General features: G+C 51.2%; 1 long non-coding RNA gene across 1 annotated transcript; it reads left to right on the top strand.

Moving 5' to 3' along the window:
- Nucleotides 1-882: 882 nt before the first annotated feature.
- Nucleotides 883-18339, top strand: LOC144288687 (uncharacterized). The gene is made up of 3 exons (XR_013356659.1): nt 883-1484; nt 14461-14554; nt 18249-18339. It is a non-coding gene; the product is annotated as an uncharacterized LOC144288687 (long non-coding RNA).
- The last annotated feature ends 454 nt before the right edge of the window (nt 18340-18793 follow it).

The following is an 18793-nucleotide window of genomic DNA, read 5'->3' as shown; positions in this document are numbered from 1 at the left end:
CCATCTTGGGACACGAGAAAGGGGCTCTGTGGGACCACTTCATGCCTTCCCCTCCAAGTAGGAATGGGAAGAGCATGTCTCCAACCTGCAGAGGGTGCCCAGTCCTCCTCTGTCCAAGAACCAGCTGGAGAAGCCTTTCCTCTGTATCTGGGAAATGCAGACCCTTTCCTGAGAACGCGGTGGGGTGTGTTGGTGCTGGAAGAGCCAAGCAGCCACTATGTTTCGGTGAGGGATTCTGGGGGTCCCGCTGCTTTGGAGTAATACAGTTCCATTTCCCATCTATCTTGGAGGCTGTGGGCTGGTCAGATGCCCAGAAGGGGAAACATACATTTCAAAGTGAAAGTGGGTATGTTCTGTAGGAACATCAAGTTTGAGGAGAGCGCTAGACTCCCTTTCATCCCAGGTGGATTGATGAGCATCCAAGCTTGGACCTGCCCTACCGTCCCTAGCTTGCAGAGTCAGCCAGAAGCTCAGGGCATTGCAAATATCCCCAGCCCTGCTCTGGTCTGCTCTCTAAGGCTCCTGGTCTTCCTGCAGAGTCCAGACCAATGAGGCTGGGCTCCGGCTTTTATCTGCATTGATCCCTGGGTTTGCTGGGACCAAAGTAAGTGTTGCCCAATAAAACCGTCTATGACACTCCCCTCCCAACATACACATACCCAAGTGTGCCCTTTCCCTCCTGCCTTTTTAGTCGCTCGGGGTAAATATTGATCTGCCTCCAGGTTACCTCCTCCCTGAATGGCCATTTGCAGACATTTGCCCCAGCCTCTGTAGGGACTTGATTTTTGTGTTACTTTCCGGCCCCATCACCCCCCTTCCTTCCTCCAAGTGGCATTGTAAAACTCACGGTGACAAAGAGACAGGGTAGGGTTCGAGGCCCCAGTTCCTGAGGACTTGAGGGCTATTTTACATACGGGTCAGACACCGCTAGAGGCCAAGGTCAAGTTGAAAGTTGCAGTCTAGCCAGTGTGAGAACTGCCATGCAAGCCTGGAGAGGAGAGTCAGGCAGCTGCCGCAAGGCCCACTGCCCATCTCCCTTCTCTCACTCTTGACTCCTTTTTCCTTTGGAATTACTCTTTCTTGCTCTGTTTGGTTACCCAGCATTTTCCCCCCCTGCCTTCGTGGAGATTTTGGGGCGGTGTTTACAGACTCTTCTTCTCTGCCTCCACCCTGCTCTCTTGGCCCGGGCTTCGAGCCTCTTCTGTTTTCCAGCCAGACCCAGAAAAACGAAAACACAGCTCGGGGAGCCCCCACCAGCCGGCGCCTGTGCCAGCTCACCTCTGGCCATGGCGCAGCTGCTGGTGCACACAGCGGCCAAGGCCAGCTCCACATTCCTCCCTCCCTCTCCCCCACTTCACCGGAGACGGAGCCCTGCATGCAGAGGAAGGGCCCCAGCTCTACGGACTGCCAAAGTCGACTGGGTCCCTCCTCACCAAAAATGGTGAGACAAGATTTCATCTTGTCTGCAGAGAAGCCACAAGCAGGTTTGTCTGGGAGGGAGGCGCTGGGGGAAGACTTTGGGTTGCATCTCGAATTAGGTTTTGCTCCGGAAACTTGGCGGCTCCTGAATTATTTATTGAGCTTTGTGGTGGATCTCTAGTGATCAAGCAATTTGGATATTTTCTTAGTTCCCCATATCTTTCTATCAACTTATAAACACTGTCAAGAAATGGATACTTAGAGGGAGGCAGCTTACTTGTTCCTTTTTTTTTTTTTTTTTGTCTTGGATCTCAATATATATTCGAAAGGACTTTTTTTTTTTTTTTTTGACCAGGCAAGTCATTGGCGTCCTGGTGTGTCTTCACTGGTTTTAAATCTGCAGGTCTTGTTAGATATTGAGTTGTAGCCAATATTTATTCAGTGGGGATAGTTTCTAGAATTTGAATGGGCTCTGTGAATAATTTTGGGTCTCAGTTTCTAGAATTTCTACTCACTTTGAGCAAGAAAATCTCTCCCCCTTCTTGTCCTTTGCCCAGGGACACAAGAGATTCTTTAGTGGTTCTTAATACTATTTCTTAGCCTCTTAGCCTTTCAGGCTAAACCAAACTGGTTTTCTGTGGGAAAAGAAAGGTTGGAGGGCTGAAGAACTGGCATGTGCCCTAGGAAGCAAGCACAGACTCTCCCAGTGCTCTTCCTCTTTTTCTAAATGCAAGATCAAGACTCATTTGCCACCCAGCTAGTTGAGTCTGACCCTCTGAGCCATCTCTCTGCTTTTTTGTCTGTCATACTCAGGGATTCCTATAGGATTGCAGGGAGGTGCCATCCACCTGAATCCTGGACATGGCAGTTTTATCCTGAGACCCTTTGTGGGCTAGGCTGGGGAAGTCAAGGTACCCACTGGGATCCGCGGGCAGCGGTGGCTCTTGAGCAAGAGGGCGGCAGGGATAGAGATGGGGGCTGTCTGTCTGGGGGCTTCCTGGTTTCCTTGTAGGAGCCCTGAGTGGGCAGCATGGGCAAAATCAGAGGCGGCAGCCTAGTGGCTTGGCCTTTGTTCTAGAAGCTGCCAGACCCTTTCTCTTGCCAGATCCTTGGCAGGCATGGCTTCTTACCTCCTAGTACAGGCCAGGGTGCCCTGCAGGGCTTTGGCTGCCCTGGAACCTCCTGCTGAAGAAAGAGACGTTGGCTGATTTGTGTGGGTTTTGGGGGTGGGTGGGGTGGGTTGCTTCCAGCCTGGGTCATGGGGCCCTGGGCTTTCAGGATTGGAAGAGAAAAGGACAAAAAGAAACCAGGCTTTAATCGAGTTTGATTTTCACTAGCAAATGAAATTTACCTGCTCTCACTTTACCTTGAAGGAGGCTGTCAGCACTACTCCCTGGCACTGTTTCTCTGCATCCATCCAGCATTAGGATAAACATTCCTCCCTGGGTTTTAAAGACACTTTGTATTTCAGGATATTCATGTGTTTCTAATGTATCCCAGCAGCTTTACGAGCTGCATTTGCAGAACATCTTAACCCTCTCTCTCCCACCGCAGGAGGGGTGGGGGGCACAGAGATAATGGCAAAGGAAGAAAGATCCAAAGGGGGGGAAAGTGGCTGAGGAGCTGAGGCTAGCTAAGAGAGAAAGAGAAAGAGGATAAAGCAAAACCACCCAACCAGATTGCATCTTAGAATCTGTTTAGGAAAGAGACAAGTGGGGCTTCTCTGTTCATGGTGGGCTTTGAGGCTCCCTCACCCTCATCCCCTCCAGAGCAGAAGCTTAAGGAGGAAAAAGTAGGTTCTGAAGAAACGTAGCTGGTCAGTAGGCAGAGAAATGGCTCATCCTGAGTCACTGGCTCAGGCTTTCACTCCAGATTTTTGTGCATTTGAAGCATTAATGAGACAGCAAAAGACCCAAGGCTGTAAGGATAGTTTTGGACTGTGGGAAGTCACCTGGCACGGTGATGACCAAATGCTAATGCCGTAAAAACTGAAGGAAGTGCAAGATCCAGAAAAACCCACGCAGTCCCTCCCCTGCCTTCAAGCGCTCCCCACCCTATGAACTCTGAGGAGGGCAGGTTTTTGGAGGAGCGCGCCGGTTGCCTGGTGTGTTCCTTCCAGTCCCAGGCCTGCAAAAGGCCACCAGTGTAGTGTCTGGCAAAAGCGGAAGCCCAGGGAAGACCCCAGTTCTGGCGCTGGCCCACAATGTTTCCCCCCAGAAAGTCCCTGAGCGGGGAAAGCCTCCCTCCGCAATGAGAACAACCAGCCCCAGGTCCCAGCCTCCCTGGAGGAGCAAATCCCTCTGCAGGGTGCCAGTCACCGGAGCCGGGACTCCCCGGGGTTGGGGCGAACTCGCAGCGGAGGGCGCGCGTCTCCGCCGCACGCGGGGGCTCAGCGAGGCCTGAGTGATGCCGCCGGTGGCGGTGGCGGTGGCGGTGATGAGGCTGGCGGAGCCGCCGCCTGCCCCGACGGCGCCCATGCTCTGCTCCGGGCTGAACCTGGAAACTCAGCATTCGCCTAAAAGAGGTAGCACGTTAGAAGCCGAGAGAACTCAGAGAATCTCTCAGGCAGAAGGAGGAACCGCCTTCTCGCCGTCCTCAGCTGGCGGCCGGGGTGCCGGGCTCGCTGGGCCGCGGGGCGCATGCCGCCATCCAGGGGGTGAGCTCCCCGTCACTGGGCCGCGGCGCTGGGAGAGCGCGGGACGGCCGGAGGCCTCCCGGGAGGCGCCGGTGTGAAAAGGGCAGGGGTCTCTGGCCCCGCGGCGGTCTGTCCCCCCCCCCTCCGCCCCCGCCGCCGCCCGACAGGAGTGCCACTCGCCGGCCTCCACCCCCATCCCCATCCTCGCTGGAGGCTCACGCCCGCAACCAAACAGGAAACCAGCGCCGGGCCGCGGAGTCACTGGGTCAACAAAGGCACCGAAGACGTGCGAGCGTTGGAAGGGGATGGGGTTTGGGGGCGGCAGCCTGGCCCGGCGGAGATCGCGGCGCAGGCGGTCCGGCGGCCACGCGGCCTGGGCCCGCGGGAGTCGCTCGGGGCTCAGAACCCTCCGGACTCCTGCGTCCCCGACCGGCGACGCGAATGCTCAACGCCGCGAGCCGGCGAGGGAAGGACGCCCACCAGCGCAGCCGGGCACTTGGGGCGCAGAGCGGAGGAGGCCGAGGTGTGGTCACACTGTTACGGCACGTTCTGCGCTCCGATCCTCCGCACGAGGTGGGCGCCCGGGTGGGCACACAGATTCGCACACGGAACGCGCGCACGCACAGAGAACGCGGACATCCCACGTCCTGTGTCGAAACACAGGCATCCCGAGTCGTGACGGAAACGGTTTTATCCTGCTGGACCAGCTGGGCGACAGACTTTGGGGTTCCCGGCGACTCCCTACCCGTTCTGATTTTTCCGACCACCCTCTCTCCATTCCCTCCCTTCTCCATCACCCCCTCACCGCCGTGGTTTTGTAAATACACCTGTCCCCCGTGGAAGGCGAGGCCCTGACTGGCATTTACCTGGTTCGGGTGTTCTCCCCCAGAAACTCAGGCTGGCTCTGGGGACCCGCGCAGCCCATCGCTGCTCGTGGCGCAGCCGCCGCTCCTTTGTCCCTCTGCTCCAGCCACACTCAGCCCAACGCTCAGGGAAACGAAGCAGCTCAATAAAAACTTTTGATATTAGTTTTTATGGGTATTTACACTCTAGTCAGGGGAGCTGAGCACGGAAGCTCCATTAATCAGCCCCCAACCTCGAGTTTGGATGCTCAGTTTATGGGTTGGGAAAGGGAACTTGCCGGAAAGAAAGCCTGAGGATGGCCGGCTGATGCCGGAGAAATGAAAAGGCAGTAAGGTCGCTTTCCGTTCTTGGAAAAAGAAGATTAAATGCGTAACTCCAGGTGCTACCCAACGGACCGGGTTTTTATTCAAAATTCCAGCCAGGGTTAATTTTTTTTTTCAGCTCTGCCTAACACAACATTTAAAAAAAATCTTTTTATTATGAAAATTTCCAAACACACACAAAAGCAAAATGAACCCCTATATACCCAATTCCTAGTTTCATCCACAATTATCATTTTGTCTTTCATGTTTCATCATCCACTTCCACTCTTTTTTTTTTTCTTTTTCCTTTTCCTGGGGAATTTTAAAGTAAGTCCTAGATATCGAATCAATCCGCTCCCATCAGGATTTTGAGGATAGATTTCAAGGTTGAGCGATGTTGCTCAATAAAAAGGAACTCTTGCTATGTCTAAGGGAAAGGGGTCAGTGTGTTTGAACTTGAATTGTTCTGATTGCAATCTAGAAAGAACTTGAGGGCCCACCCCAGAGAAATTGTGGGCAAAAAGGGGGTTTGGAGTGTGGTGTGAGTCCATTTTGCTTGAAATTTTATATGTCTCTTCTTTATCAAAAATATATATGCATGAAAGAGACTTATGTTACCTTTTTCCATGAGTGTCTTATCCTTTAACGGAAGATTTGTACTTCTGCGTAGGATTTGGGTGAGAGATGATAACCATGCCTCAGTCCTTTCTGGGTTCCAAGTTAGCCTAGATCCCTTCTTATTGGAAAAATGACCATTTCCCATTTCCCATTTCAACACACTTCCGGGTAGAAATCTGAAAAGGGATTTCTAATGGGTAGAGCTCTGAAAGGGATTTCTAATGATTGAGCTCGGAAGGAAATGTTTGTACTGGATTGATAGCTCATCCCAGCAACCACAGTTTTCAGGAAGAAATTCAATTCTTTGTATTTTCTAAAATCTCAGCAGTAAAAGATTTTTAAGAATTCGTAAAGGTATTGTGGTTTGTTTTGCTTTGTTTTAATTGACAATGAGCATGATCCTCCCCAGCAAATTATGAAGGGTGATCTCACTAAAAGCCTTGGTGACTTTAGAAAGCAAAGATTCAAACATAGAAAATAGTAAATGGTTGAATTTGACAAGTACTATACCAGACAGCTACTTACATCCTAACCCCATTCTTCTGAGTGAATATTGGTCATCCTTTCTGTGGCAGAGTGTTGGGTTATTTTGCATCTAGGTTGTTTATGTTTCCTTAGTTATCTCCACCCCCCCCCCCCAGGAGTTCTTAAATATCCAGGACACTTTTACTCTGGTATGCTTTTGCACTAATAATACACGCTAAAATAACCACTCGTTGTATTAGAAAAGAGCTATTTGTCTAAACTTATAAGGGATGTGTAATTTAAACAAGAAGGGAAGTTATGTGCACAGACTTGATAGCTCCAACTGCACTCAGCAGAAGGCCCTGGAGACCTTGGTCATGAGTCCCTTCCCTGCCGGCTGTGGGGCATTAGCAAGATCGAATCCTACTGGTACTTTGGGCACAGCAGCTCATTTAAGTGTCCCTGGTCTTCTGACTCTAAGATGGAATTCACCAGGCGTTCTGGGTTAGGGTCAGGGTGGGGACTGTAGAAGTGAGGAGGTTCAGAGGAAGAGGGAGAAGGAAGAGAAATACCCCAGAAAAGCTGAGAGACAAAGAGGATGGGAGAGAGAGGAGAGCAAAAACAAGAAGCAAGGAAACCATAATTCCCAGCAAAAAGTCAAGCTACAGCAGCCCAAAGTAGGCCCGTATTTTTAAAGCTCTGCAGAAACCCATTCTTTCAGGAAGTCAATTCTCTGAAGCCTGGCTGTCCCCACCCCCCCCACCCCCAGCTGCTGGTGAGGAGGGGGTGCTTAGGCTGCAAGCTTCCCTGTGATTTAACTGCACAGAAATAATCTGGGTTTTGAGAAACCGAATGCAGACCAGAATTAAATGTGGGTGTGAACTTATCCCCACCAGAGAGCCCAAGCAAGGAATACTGGCTGATTATCAGCTGCCCCAGCACAGGTCGTGAGCCAGACTTGGAACAACCCCTCAAGCCTGCTAGCAATTACATGCTCTCAACCACTTTTAAAAAGGCCATATTTCTTTACATTTCTAGGACCTAATGTGGGGTTATGTCAGGTCATGGGACCCTTGGCTAGTGCAAAGTAATTTGATGTCACTGAGAGCAAGCACACTCGTTTGTCACCCTGAGGAATAGATGTCCCCATGGGCCTGAGCTGGGAGCAGAGCAGGGTTGGCTGGGACGATGGGATCCAGCCATGGGTCTGGTGTTGGCTTAGCCAGGTGGACTAGGAAAGTGCTTTCAGACTCATGTGTGTCAGTGCCGGGGAGTGAGGGGTCAGCTCTGTTCTAAGCACACATATCAGACCCTTGAACTCATGCTCCAGGCCCTTGAATCCTGGGCTCATTTGCTATAGGATCGAAGTCTCAGGTTTTCAATTCTCTGAAAGTAGAACTGGTTAATCCAGCTGCAGTCCTTCCTCCCACCTTCCATTCACTGCTGCTCTAATGGTCTGTATTAGATTCAATACAACCTAAGGGAGTCTCCCTATTTGAGGAACAAGATTCATCCACCTGAGAGGTGATGAAGAGGGGAGGGCGGAGGGGGCTGTAGCCCTTTTAGTCCTTTGGAGATGTACTTCAGTGTGTGATGGGGCTGGCTGACATCTTGGTGAAGGGTTATAAAACATCGGCTTAGAATAATCTCATTTACCATTTCCAGTTACTTTCAGGTTTTGGGGAGGATAACATAAAGCCAAAGAAAAACGGGGTTCCCTGAGAGCCTTCTTTTGAGAATCAGGGAGGATCTAAGCCCTGAGTAGGAGTAGGTGTGGGGAAGGCAAGTTGATGGGCAAGAGGAGGAGACAAGAGGCCACTTTGGACAACTGTGGACTGAGCATAATATGGGGTCCTCCCACAGAAGGCAACTCTTGGCAGTCATCACTGTTCCCTGTGGTCCCCACCTCTGGGTCTGGAAACCTCAGTGGAGCCACAGGCCCCCTGCTGTGGGCCCCTGATTGTAGCTCCACAAAGTCCTGGCATTCGAACACTGAAATGAGGTGTGTATATATCCCTTGATGATACAGAAGGCATCCTGGTCATGCTCTTCCTCCCTGACAATTGTAAGATGATGTGATGCTACAATAAATGGAACAAGAGGGGAGAACTTAGATCCAGCCCAAATGGTCAGCCAGGAGGCCCCGAGGAGAGAGACCCTGCTTTAAAAACAGGTGAAGTCAGCCAACAGCGAAGTGCAGTTGGCATCTGGGAGGCAGATGGCACAGAGTCCATCCAGCTTTCTGCCTGCCCTCAGGTGAAACAGGCATTGGTGAGGTGGGGAGAGCTGAGGTAAGAGATGGCATTCCATACGTGGGACTCATCCTTGCAGGGTTGTGAGAGAACCCAGGTCCTCCTCGGGAACTAGACAGTCTGAGTGAGAGGAAGCAGACAGGCAAAGTCCCATGGCCCCGGGAAAGAGATGGGGTGAAAATACAGCCTGTATACCCAGGGCAGCTGGGCTCCTATAGCTCTGCAGTGTGTCTCGCCATCAGCAGGTGGTTAGGGGCAAAGGCAATTGTTGGGCGAGATGGCCTCCAGCCTCACTTGGGTTTTGTGGTGATCTGTTGGTTCCCAGTCACTCAGGACCCTCAAAGAGAATCCATATGTAGTCACTCCAGGACTCCACTCTCTCTCTGGGTTCAGAAGCCTCAGGAAGAGCTGGACGGAAATCTGGGGATCCTGGGCCTGTGAGCCCTTAATGGGCTAACCAGGACCCCAACCTAGAGAGAGGATAGGCAAAGAGAGCTGGACCTGTCCTGGCCGAGTTGGATTTACTACCTCGGGCGCTGAGCAGGGATCTTCGAGACCCTCCAATCTTGGAAGGGGCAACCAGGGAGGGGGGGGTCTCCTCTTTCCTGCCCTTCCACCCCCACCTAATCCGGAGGCGGTCGAGTAGCTGGAGGCGAGGCGGAGGATGCTCGCCAGGCGCGTTGCAGTTGCGACCTCTTCCCACTAGATGTCTTCCCAGTTAATCGGAATTGAAAGGCGCTGTCTGCCCGCGGTGCCCCAGACTCGGTTTCCCCCGCCGCTTTTTGAAGTCGCGATCCGTCGGGAATGCAGAGCTTTTTCTTTCTTTCCTAAGGCGCCCTCCCCTCTCTGCGCTCCAAATCCTGGCTCTGGAAATCAACCAGAATTAAACGCTGGCTCCCCGCGGGCTCGCGTCGGGACCTGCTCACGCCTTTGGAATCTTTATGACCTTTGATGTGTTTAAATAACATGGCTAGGCTGAGTACACACTTCGGATTAAACTTTAATCGGCTGCAGTCAAGGTCGCCCAGGTGGTAAACGCGTTTCCTCCGAGGTCTCCTGGCTTCCACCGCGGGGTCCAAGGTCTGGGGCTGAGGGCCCCACTGTGCCCTCCCTCCTCTGTCCAGGCCTGGATGCGAGTCAGGATGAAGGCCATCCCACCGGGTCCAAAGAAGACTGAGGAAATAGGATCGGAGGCAGACACCCAGGGTGGGCTAATGACCCCAGGACTATTTTTATAGCTACTAGACAGAGGAGTTAAAAATTCCAAGAGGCACTTCCAATTTCCCCTGACTGCAGAGAATTGTAGGTCCAAAGTCATAGCCAGGACCTTGATTATTTCCCCCAGCATGGTTCTGGTTACTCAAGAAAGGGTGGCGGCTTGCTGGTACTGATGCAGCTAAGTCAGCTGATCATTTTGAAGGTTGCCAAGCCAGGTACAGGTAGGTTAGGATCTAGAACCCAGGCTATAGTGGCCCTTCCCCTTGCCAGGCCACACAAAGTTAGCTTGACTTTCAGCAAAGCTGGGTCACCGGGTCTGAACATAACTTCCTGAACCAATACACTCATCATGAAGACTTGTCTTGAGAAGTTATTTAGGAAGAAAATTCAAGGCTAGGGAAACAGGTACAGTGAAGGTTACTGGTATGCTTGATTTAAAATTTTTTTAGTAATCTCTATCCCCAGCAAGGGGCTAGAACTCACGACCTGACCCTGAGATCAAGAGTCTCATGTCTCATGCTAAACTGACTGAGCCAGCCAGGTTACCCCCCATATTTTTTAGTAATAACCAGTGCGCTTTAAAAAAGGAGGAATACATGTAAGGCAGGATAGGAAAGTCATCGATAACCTTGGCTTCCTCTGGGGAGAGAACTGGTGTCAGAGGCTCTGGTGGAGAATTTACTTCTTGCTGTAAATTTGTTTACATTATTTGTTATGTATACCAATTTCATGTGTTAGCCCTTGGGCTAACACTCTTCAGAAAATAGGGTCCCGAGTTTATCTCGGGACCAAACACTCCTCTGGGGGAATTCCCTCCACACATCAATCCAGGCTTGGATTTGAGGAGACACTGAAATAAGTCACCATAGAGCTTAGACCTTAGCCGAGTAGACATCCACTCAGATTTCTGTCCTCTGGGAGGGGATCTCAGGCCTTTCTGTGCTGGGTTCACCCTAACCTGGAAACGAATATGCCAACTCCAGCATATAAAGCCCAGTCATTCATAGCAAGAGAACCCCATTGTCTCAAAACGAATTAAAGGCTGATGATATTTTTTTCCTCAACCCCTGAGTGCTGAGTACAAGGGCTCAACGTGCTTCTTCAGGCTAGAGATTCATTCCAACAGCTTCTAGTCATGGTGTGAATAGTAAATATATTTTATGTGTATATTTGGTTTGTCAATTCCTGTCCGCAAGTATCCACATACTTGCCTGAGGTGTTGACTTCTTGAGTTAGGGACAGTAATATTATCACTAACTAAAGTTAGTTTTAAAAGTACTTCTTCATGGAGCCTTTTGGGGGCTAGTAATGCTCTATATCTTGATCTGGGTAGTAGTTACACAAGTGTATACACATATAAAAATTCACCAAGCTGGGTGCTTAAGATTTTTATGCTTTGCTATATGTAAGTTATATGGCAATAAAAAAATTCTTTAAAAGTGCTTCCTCATAACGACCTGTGAAGTAGGTCCCGAGGTTATTATAATCATCTCTATTTTACAGACAAGGCAACTAAGGCTCAAGGGAAGTTAGAGTGTCCCAGGCCTCTGTGGGAAAACATAACCACTCCCAGCTTCCTCCTCCCAAACTTGCTGCTTCTGAAGAAAGCCTATTCTTTTCCAGCACATATCTCAGGTGTCAAACTAGAGATGCTCTTTCTCAGGGTTGTGAGGAGGGAATTTGACAATCTGCACCTTCTTGAAATTCTTTAAAAGAGGGTGCCCAGAGGCTGTGAGGCCTAGATGACCCCAGCTGGCGGCCCTCGGATGAGGAGGAAGGCAGCCTCAGGGGCTCTGAACATATTTTCTTCCCCTCTTTCCAGGCGGAACCTGCAGCCCAGCCCGAGGCCTGGGAGACCTTTCCAGGTGGTCGCATCCTCCCGACTTGTTCCTCTTCACTCCCCAAAACACTCAAAAGCCCAGGCAGGGGTGGAGCAGGGGTGGAGCAGGGGTGGAGCAGGGGTGTTCCGAAATAACGGTGACTGTAGTTAGATAGAGAGCGATTATTTATTCCAGGCACGGTTGCAAAAGGCTTCCAAAAATATCGAGCGGAGATATTTTATTGTCCCGCCTGTCTGCAGCCTGTAATTATGCGTTCAAGATGTTTAATGTGTGCAAATGCATTAGCCGCTTTCGCTGGTGAAAACTGTGGCTGGGAGCAGGGAGGGGAGGCAAATCTGGAGATAATTATGTCGCACAGTCACAAACATTATTCTGCTCTTACTGTAAACGGCCCGGCCACCTTTACGGGCCACCTTTACGAGAAGCCAGGAAAACTTTGAGAATGATTCTTTAGAGTTTTCGCGGACAAACTGGTTTCTCTCTCTCTCTCCTTCCCTCTCTTTTTCCCCCTCCCGTATTGTTCGAAGTGTCACTGGGCGGCTTCTGTGCCAGGTTCCGGGGCGCGCCAGAGCGAAGGCGCCGGAGAGGAGCGCACGGAGCTGCCCGTTTGGGGCCGCAGAGCCGGTGGCCCTCGGGAGGCGCCTGGGGCTGGGGGCCTGGAGCCCCCCGCGGCTGCCGCACCCCCACCCAGGCAGAGGGGAGCACTCCCGCTCTTTGCGGCTGCTCAGGTGTCTTCGGTCCCCTCCCCACCTCCCCATCGGGGCGACGACGAGCGGCGCACCCCGCGGTCCCCCACTCCGAGTTTGCTTTGGGTTGAAATGCGGCCGCTAGGCCGAGGCCCTGAGCCCGGGAGCGGTTCTCAAAAGGCGCAGGCCGAGCCTTTACTGGGGTGGGGGGCAGGCTCGGCTCTTACAGGGCTGACCCGGGGTGAACCTGCTATTTTGGGGCCCGTGTGCCGCGGGGCCAAGAGGACAGCTGGGACGGGGGACCCCCGCCCCCGCCCCCGGGCCTGCACGTCCGCGCCCAGGGGCAGGTCCAGCGCCACCTCCCCGCCACCACCCGGCTAGGGCCCGCGGCAGGGGCGCTCTGGAAACCTTGTAAGGTCTCGTTCTGGCGCCTCCCACCTCGGTTCCCGTATTGGGGCAGCGGCTCCGCCCGCCGAGCCAGAGTGACCAGTGGGGGACACCCGGACCGTGGCCTGCCCCTGAGGGACCAAGGCGCACGCTTGCCCAACAGCGGATCTCCTCTTCCCAAATTTCCATTTCAGCTCGGGCGTTTAGGACAGCAGCAGGGACACGGTGCGGGGGCAGCGCTCAGCCCCAGAACCCGGCGGGGTGTGCCTTTGGCTGGGGATCCCCTGACGCGAAACACCCCCTCCCGGGCCGGGCTCCTTTACCGGAGGCCCGCGGACTCCCCACGGCAATCAGCGGGGCTGGGCTCCGGTGAGCGCAATACTCCGCGGTGGGCCCGGGTCCTGTGCGTTCCCCTTCGGAAACGCCCAGAGCTTGAAACCCATTGTAGGCCCCCGACAAACAACACAACAAATTTGGCGGTCATTTCGTGTGTAGGCGCGCGTAAGAATATCTGTGTGGGATCCAGGGTGCATTTTCTGAAGTCTGGCAGTGCTGTTGGCCACCCCAGGGTATGGAGAGTAGGCGGGTATGGAAGGATCTGGGTGGGAGGATGACGTAGCCCCAGCGAGGGAAATACTCCGAGAAGAAAAACAAAACCTACCACACGGGATTTGTTCCTGCTCCAAATGCAACATCCAAGGAGAATCCCTCTGGGTTACAGTTACCTACCAATGTGCTGTCAACCTCCCCCTTGAGGGTACAGGCTCTGGCTGCAGGAGATGAAAGGGAAAACCTAGTGGGGGTCTTGGGTGGCTGCAGCCCCAAAGTAAACTCCATGCCTTGGATGCCTCCAAATAATGAAGCTGCCAAGGCTCCCAGATCTGGATGAGGGAGTTGGTTAGTTATGCGGCCGCTAGAAATTTGGGGCAGCAAGACCCAGGCAGGAGGTCTGAAGCTTTCAGACTCTCCCCTGGAGGGCCTGGGGGGCTCAGGCAGTTAAGCTTAAGAGTCTACCTTGGCTCAGGTCGGGATCCAAGCATCCCAGGATCCTGCCGGCTTTGGGCTCCCTGCTGGGGGGTGGATGGCTCTGCTTCTCCCTTACCCTCTGCCCTTCCTCCCTCCTGTTCTCAAATAAATAAATTAAATCTTTAAAAGAAATAAAGCTTTCAGACTCCCTCCTCCTGTTCTTCCTCCCTCCCCTCCTATCTTCCTTACCCCTCTTATCCTTTCCCCACTTGAGGGGGTCAGGCTTCTAGCTGCACGTGGCTGTGCTCCCTCCTGGCCCTGCTTGGATGGGACAGAGAGACTGGGAAGTTTGAGGAAGGGTCTCACTAATGGTTCAGATTTCAGAGACCCTGGAAGTGACTATCACCCAAAGCCCCCAAAGGAAATTTTAGCCATATTCAGTGTCCCACACGCTTGTGGTCTGGAGGACCTGAAGAAGGCCATTTTTCTGACCTGGAAGCTCCTAGTTGCCTGAAAAGCTTAGCAGAATTTTGTAAGCTGAATGGGATATGGGGGGAAGGCCACTGTTGCTGCAGATATCCTGGCTCTGTTAAAAATCAGCGTTCAAAAAAAAAAAAAAAATCAGCGCTCACAAAAGGAGGGCATGTGCCCTGTTACTGCTCTCTTGAATGTAATATTTCAGCCTCTCTCTCATGTAGAATTGAGGGTTCTAAATGGCTTCCCAGCAATCCTCCCTATTTGATCCTCCCTATGGGAAGTGAATCTGATCAGGGCCTTCCTGAATTCTCCTCCTCTTCTGTCTTCCAGGCTCCTCAAAAGAACTCACAGAAACACAGAAAGGCCCATGGGGAGTCTTTTGCTGCTGGAAACAACTCTGCCTGGGACCCAGAATCCAGAAATGGTGAGTGGTTTTTCTTCAACCACTGCCCAGGTCCTGTGGCTGGGGAAAGGCTGTGCTGGGTTGCCAGGGGACCCCCTTGCGGCTGCTCCAAGCTAGGGAAAGGGGTGGGCTCTCAGGAAGATGGGTGAATAGGGCCACCTGGAAAATTTAGATTTCTCCACTCTGCAGATCCCCTGGAGGAGGAATTCTCTGGTTGGGAGTGATCGTTACCAATTCCAGTTTCCAGATTTGGTTTTCCAGCCCGGGAAAATTAGGCCCTGGTTTACTTCTTTTCCTAGAAGTCATATGCTTATTCTTCGACTTTCTGTTTTCTATTAGCCAAACAGAGACTTCACGTAAGATAATCTCAGTTTCTCCCTCCAACCTCTGAAACTTGTAATTTGGGGGAGATACTGTCTTTAAAATGCCAATCCCAGTAATGAGCCCAGCTTAGCAGTGTGAGCTCCTACCCTCCCCTTAATGAACAGAGCTGTCGAGAAATAATTTCACTTTGATCTAGTTTGTGACCTGATTTTTTGGCTTAAAGAAGACTGGGCGGCTAATTGGATTCCTCAGTTGCCTTTAATCTCCACCTCAACACTTGGAACCTGACCAAGCTGAATTAAAACAAGTCTGATAAACAAGATGTAGCTGGTTCCCAGGTTAACAGCAACGAGAAAATCCCCCCCACCACTGTAGGGTTTAATGATCACAGTGTGGTTGGCACCTCACAAAAAAACATGAGGCTGTAGGCTCCCAGAACCTGCAGTACGGAAGTCTTGGGATCCTTTACCCTGCCCTCCCAACACCCTGGATGTGGTTTAATTAGAAGGAGAAGGGCTAGTAGAGGGAGGTGGGGAGAACAACTTACAGTTGGTGAGAGAGGCAGGGTTGGGGGGTTCATCTCAAAGGGAGGCAGGATGTGGAGGAGATTTTTGTCCCTGGGAGAGGAAGCAGGCCGAGCCTTTGAGGGCCGGACAGTAAAGATTGCAATTTGAATTTCCAACTGTGCTCCAAGAGTGAGGGGGTGCAGGAGGGAAATAGGATATGAGGGGCTGGGTTATGCAGCTGGGGGCTGGGAATCATGGGTTTTATTTAATCTTTTCAAATGCCAGGGTTTTGTGTTCTGGAGGCAAAGCAGAAGGAGGAAGGAGTCTGCTGGGACCTCCCCATTCTTAGTGTGGGGCCTGAGAAAGGGTTCTCTGGGGCTCTTCTCCTGATACTCTAGTTTGCTCTGTGCTTAAGAAGCTGGAGGAATTCTGAGATGTTATTTCCTCTGAGGCAGTGGGAGTTTGGCTTATGGCAGGATCTCTACTATTGACACTATTGACATTTTGGTCTGGATAATTTTTTTACTGTGGAGGCTGTCCTGTGCATTGTAGGATGTTTATCAGCATCTCTGGCCTCTATCCATTAGATGCCAGTAGTACCTACCCATTGAGACCATCAAAAATGTCTCCAGACATTGTCAAAGTCCCCTGGGGGGCACAACTGCCCCCAGGCAAGAACCATCAGTTTAGGTCTCCATGAGGCAGGCATTTCTGAGGAAAAAGTGGAGTGCTTTGCTTGAAATGATCTGTGTGGAGTTTCAGAGAGCCAAAGGATGGTGGACTTCTTTTCCTTTGGCCCCTCTGGCCAGTTGGATCATGAACACCTCCTCAAGGGCTATCTTAAACTTCCATTGCAATACCTGCATGGAGCATTTGGACAAGCATGTAGTTTCCAAGGCGTATAATCCATACCTTTAGACACACCGAATTTAGGGTGCTTATGTGTGTGTGTGCAGGTGTGTTTAGGATAGATGCTGGGGGAGGGAGATCCAGGACTCCCTTTTTTCTGCAGCCTTGAATAGAAGAAAGCTCCTTAGCATACATGGTCTTGAAGTGGGAAATGGCTGAGTTTTCTTCAACCTGTGCTGTTGAGATTTTCAGGGACTAGAGAGCCCATTGCAAGTGTTGAGGTGAGAAGTGGCCTCTAGGATACTGTTAGGCAGATTCTGATCCAGTAAGTGGCCTAATAGCTCTGCAGTCATCTCTTTCCCCTAGCTCTTAAGCTCAGCCAGTCTGACTCTGAGCAAGCTCTTCTCACCTAGATTTTCTGGAAAGTGTAAGGTTTCTTCTCACCTAGATTTTCTGGAAAGTGTAAGGTCCAGGAAAGTATGAGTTTGGTGTAATTTATTGAACTGATTATTATTATTATAACACTGATGGAAAATAATAACAATCCAGCCATTTCAACCAAATCCTCCCTCTTTCTTTGTCTTTCTTTTCTGTTTCCTTCCTTCCTTCCTCCCTCCCTCCCTCCCTCCCTCCCTCCCTCCCTTCCTTCCTTCCTTCCTTCCTTCCTTCCTTCCTTCCTTCCCTCTTTCCTATTTCATTGAATTTTCCTTCCAGAATGTGTCCACATACATACAACAGAAATGAAGAAAAGTAAAGAATGAGAGAAATTGTTTAATTCTAAGGACAATTCTATCAGGCTTGAAAATTGATAATACACCCAGGGTTAAATTGGGGGATCCTTAGTATCTCCTTTAAAACAGGTTATAATCACTTAGGAGTAGCTAGACATCTTTAGGAGTCAGGGTCTTAGATGTATTAAGTTTAGGTATTTGACAAAAATCATGGAAGGAGTGCTTACAGAGTTCTAATCCCTTCACAGTGACTCATTTAATCTGTGTAACAACTTCTAGGAACTATTATTGCCATCACTTCCATCTCACAGATGGGGAAACAGAGGCACAGTCAGTTTGGTAACTTGCCCAAGATCATCCAGCTAGTAAAGGGCCAGGAATGGACTAGCATTGAACCCAGGATTGGACTAGGATTGGATCCAGGGATATTATTTCCAACCATTAATCTCTGCTACCTCTTGTTAATGCATTGGGTAGAGACGGTGGCCCAGAAGACAAAAATTGGGGAGGTGATCATCTCTGTGCTCAGCAGATAGATATTGCTCTCGAAGCCTCACTCTGAACTTCAGAGGCAGATTCCCTGTCAACAGTGGGTCTTTTTTAAAAAAAGCTTTTTCTGATCATTGAAAGTAAGTTATGGGGAGTGTAATACATATCCCCAGTATTTACTACCTCGAGAACACAGGAGACATAATGAAGGAGGGAAGGTTGTAATTGGAGAAAAACATCAATTCTAGTAACAGAAGTCAGTGGCAGCCAGAGACGTTCTCCCCAGGTTTCCGGCCCTGCTGGTGGCCCCTCCACCAGACTCCATGCAGGCAGGAACCCCCCAGAGGAGGAAAGGGGCCTGTTATAGGAGTCATCAACCTGTCACCACGGCTGGGGTGAATACGGCTTCTGAGTTGGGGGGAGGGGGCGGAGGCTTAGTCTTTAGCACCACCAGCTGCAGGAATGGGGGGAGGGGTAGTAGGGGTGGTTGGGAGGAAGAGGCTAGAGGTGGAACAGACCTTTCCTACCTACTGCGGAGGAACAGACATTTATTGAGTCAGGAAGGCTCCGTGCTAGGCAGCACTTGGCATTTAATATGTGCAAGGTGGTACTTACCTTCAGCAGCATTAACAGTCTAAAAGTGTGGGGGAGTGTGTGTGGGGGTTCACGTATGAGAAAAAGTTGGGGAGACACAACTATGTAGATGGAAGCACTGAAGGCTGAGGTAAGAACCCAGGGGTGCAGCAGGATGAGCAGTGCGCTGGTATGGGGGTCTGGTTCTGGCTAGGAGCTGAGGTGCTTGTCCCGATCCTATAGGATGTCCCTGACCCAGGCAGGCAGAGAGAGGGATTTTCACCAGTGCAAATGCAAGAGGAATGTTGGGAACACAGCTTGGCTAAAGGTAAGGGAAAGGTAAGGAAAATATTGTCCAGCACCTGCTATGTTCTGGATGCTGTACTTTGCAGAGAGATAGTCTCATGTAACCCTCACAACACCCCTAGGAGTTGAGCATTGTTGTTATTTCCATTTTGCAGATGAGGAAACTGAGGCATGGGATCAGTGTCTTGTGCAAGGTACCACAGCTGGGTGGCAGAGGCTAGGCTCTTTGGGACTCCGGGTCCACAGGTGAACCTGTGCATTCTAGTCCAGGTAAAGGGGAGCCCAGGTGGGAGGCTTTCGTCATGGTTCATAGAAGAAAAAGCTGTGCTCTTGGTACATTTCTGTACTTCCGGCCACCATCACGTGCTAGGAAGATACCCAACAGTGATGGTAAATTGGGGGCTTCTTTCTGGGGCGGGTCGGAGGGCACCATCGTTCAGGGGACCGGGGACTGAAGGTGGGTCGGAGGCAATGAAGACACC

Source organism: Canis aureus, chromosome 18, assembly GCF_053574225.1.
Source record: "Canis aureus isolate CA01 chromosome 18, VMU_Caureus_v.1.0, whole genome shotgun sequence".
Lineage (NCBI taxonomy): Eukaryota > Metazoa > Chordata > Mammalia > Carnivora > Canidae > Canis > Canis aureus.
This window is presented reverse-complemented; position numbering and strand designations above follow the sequence as displayed.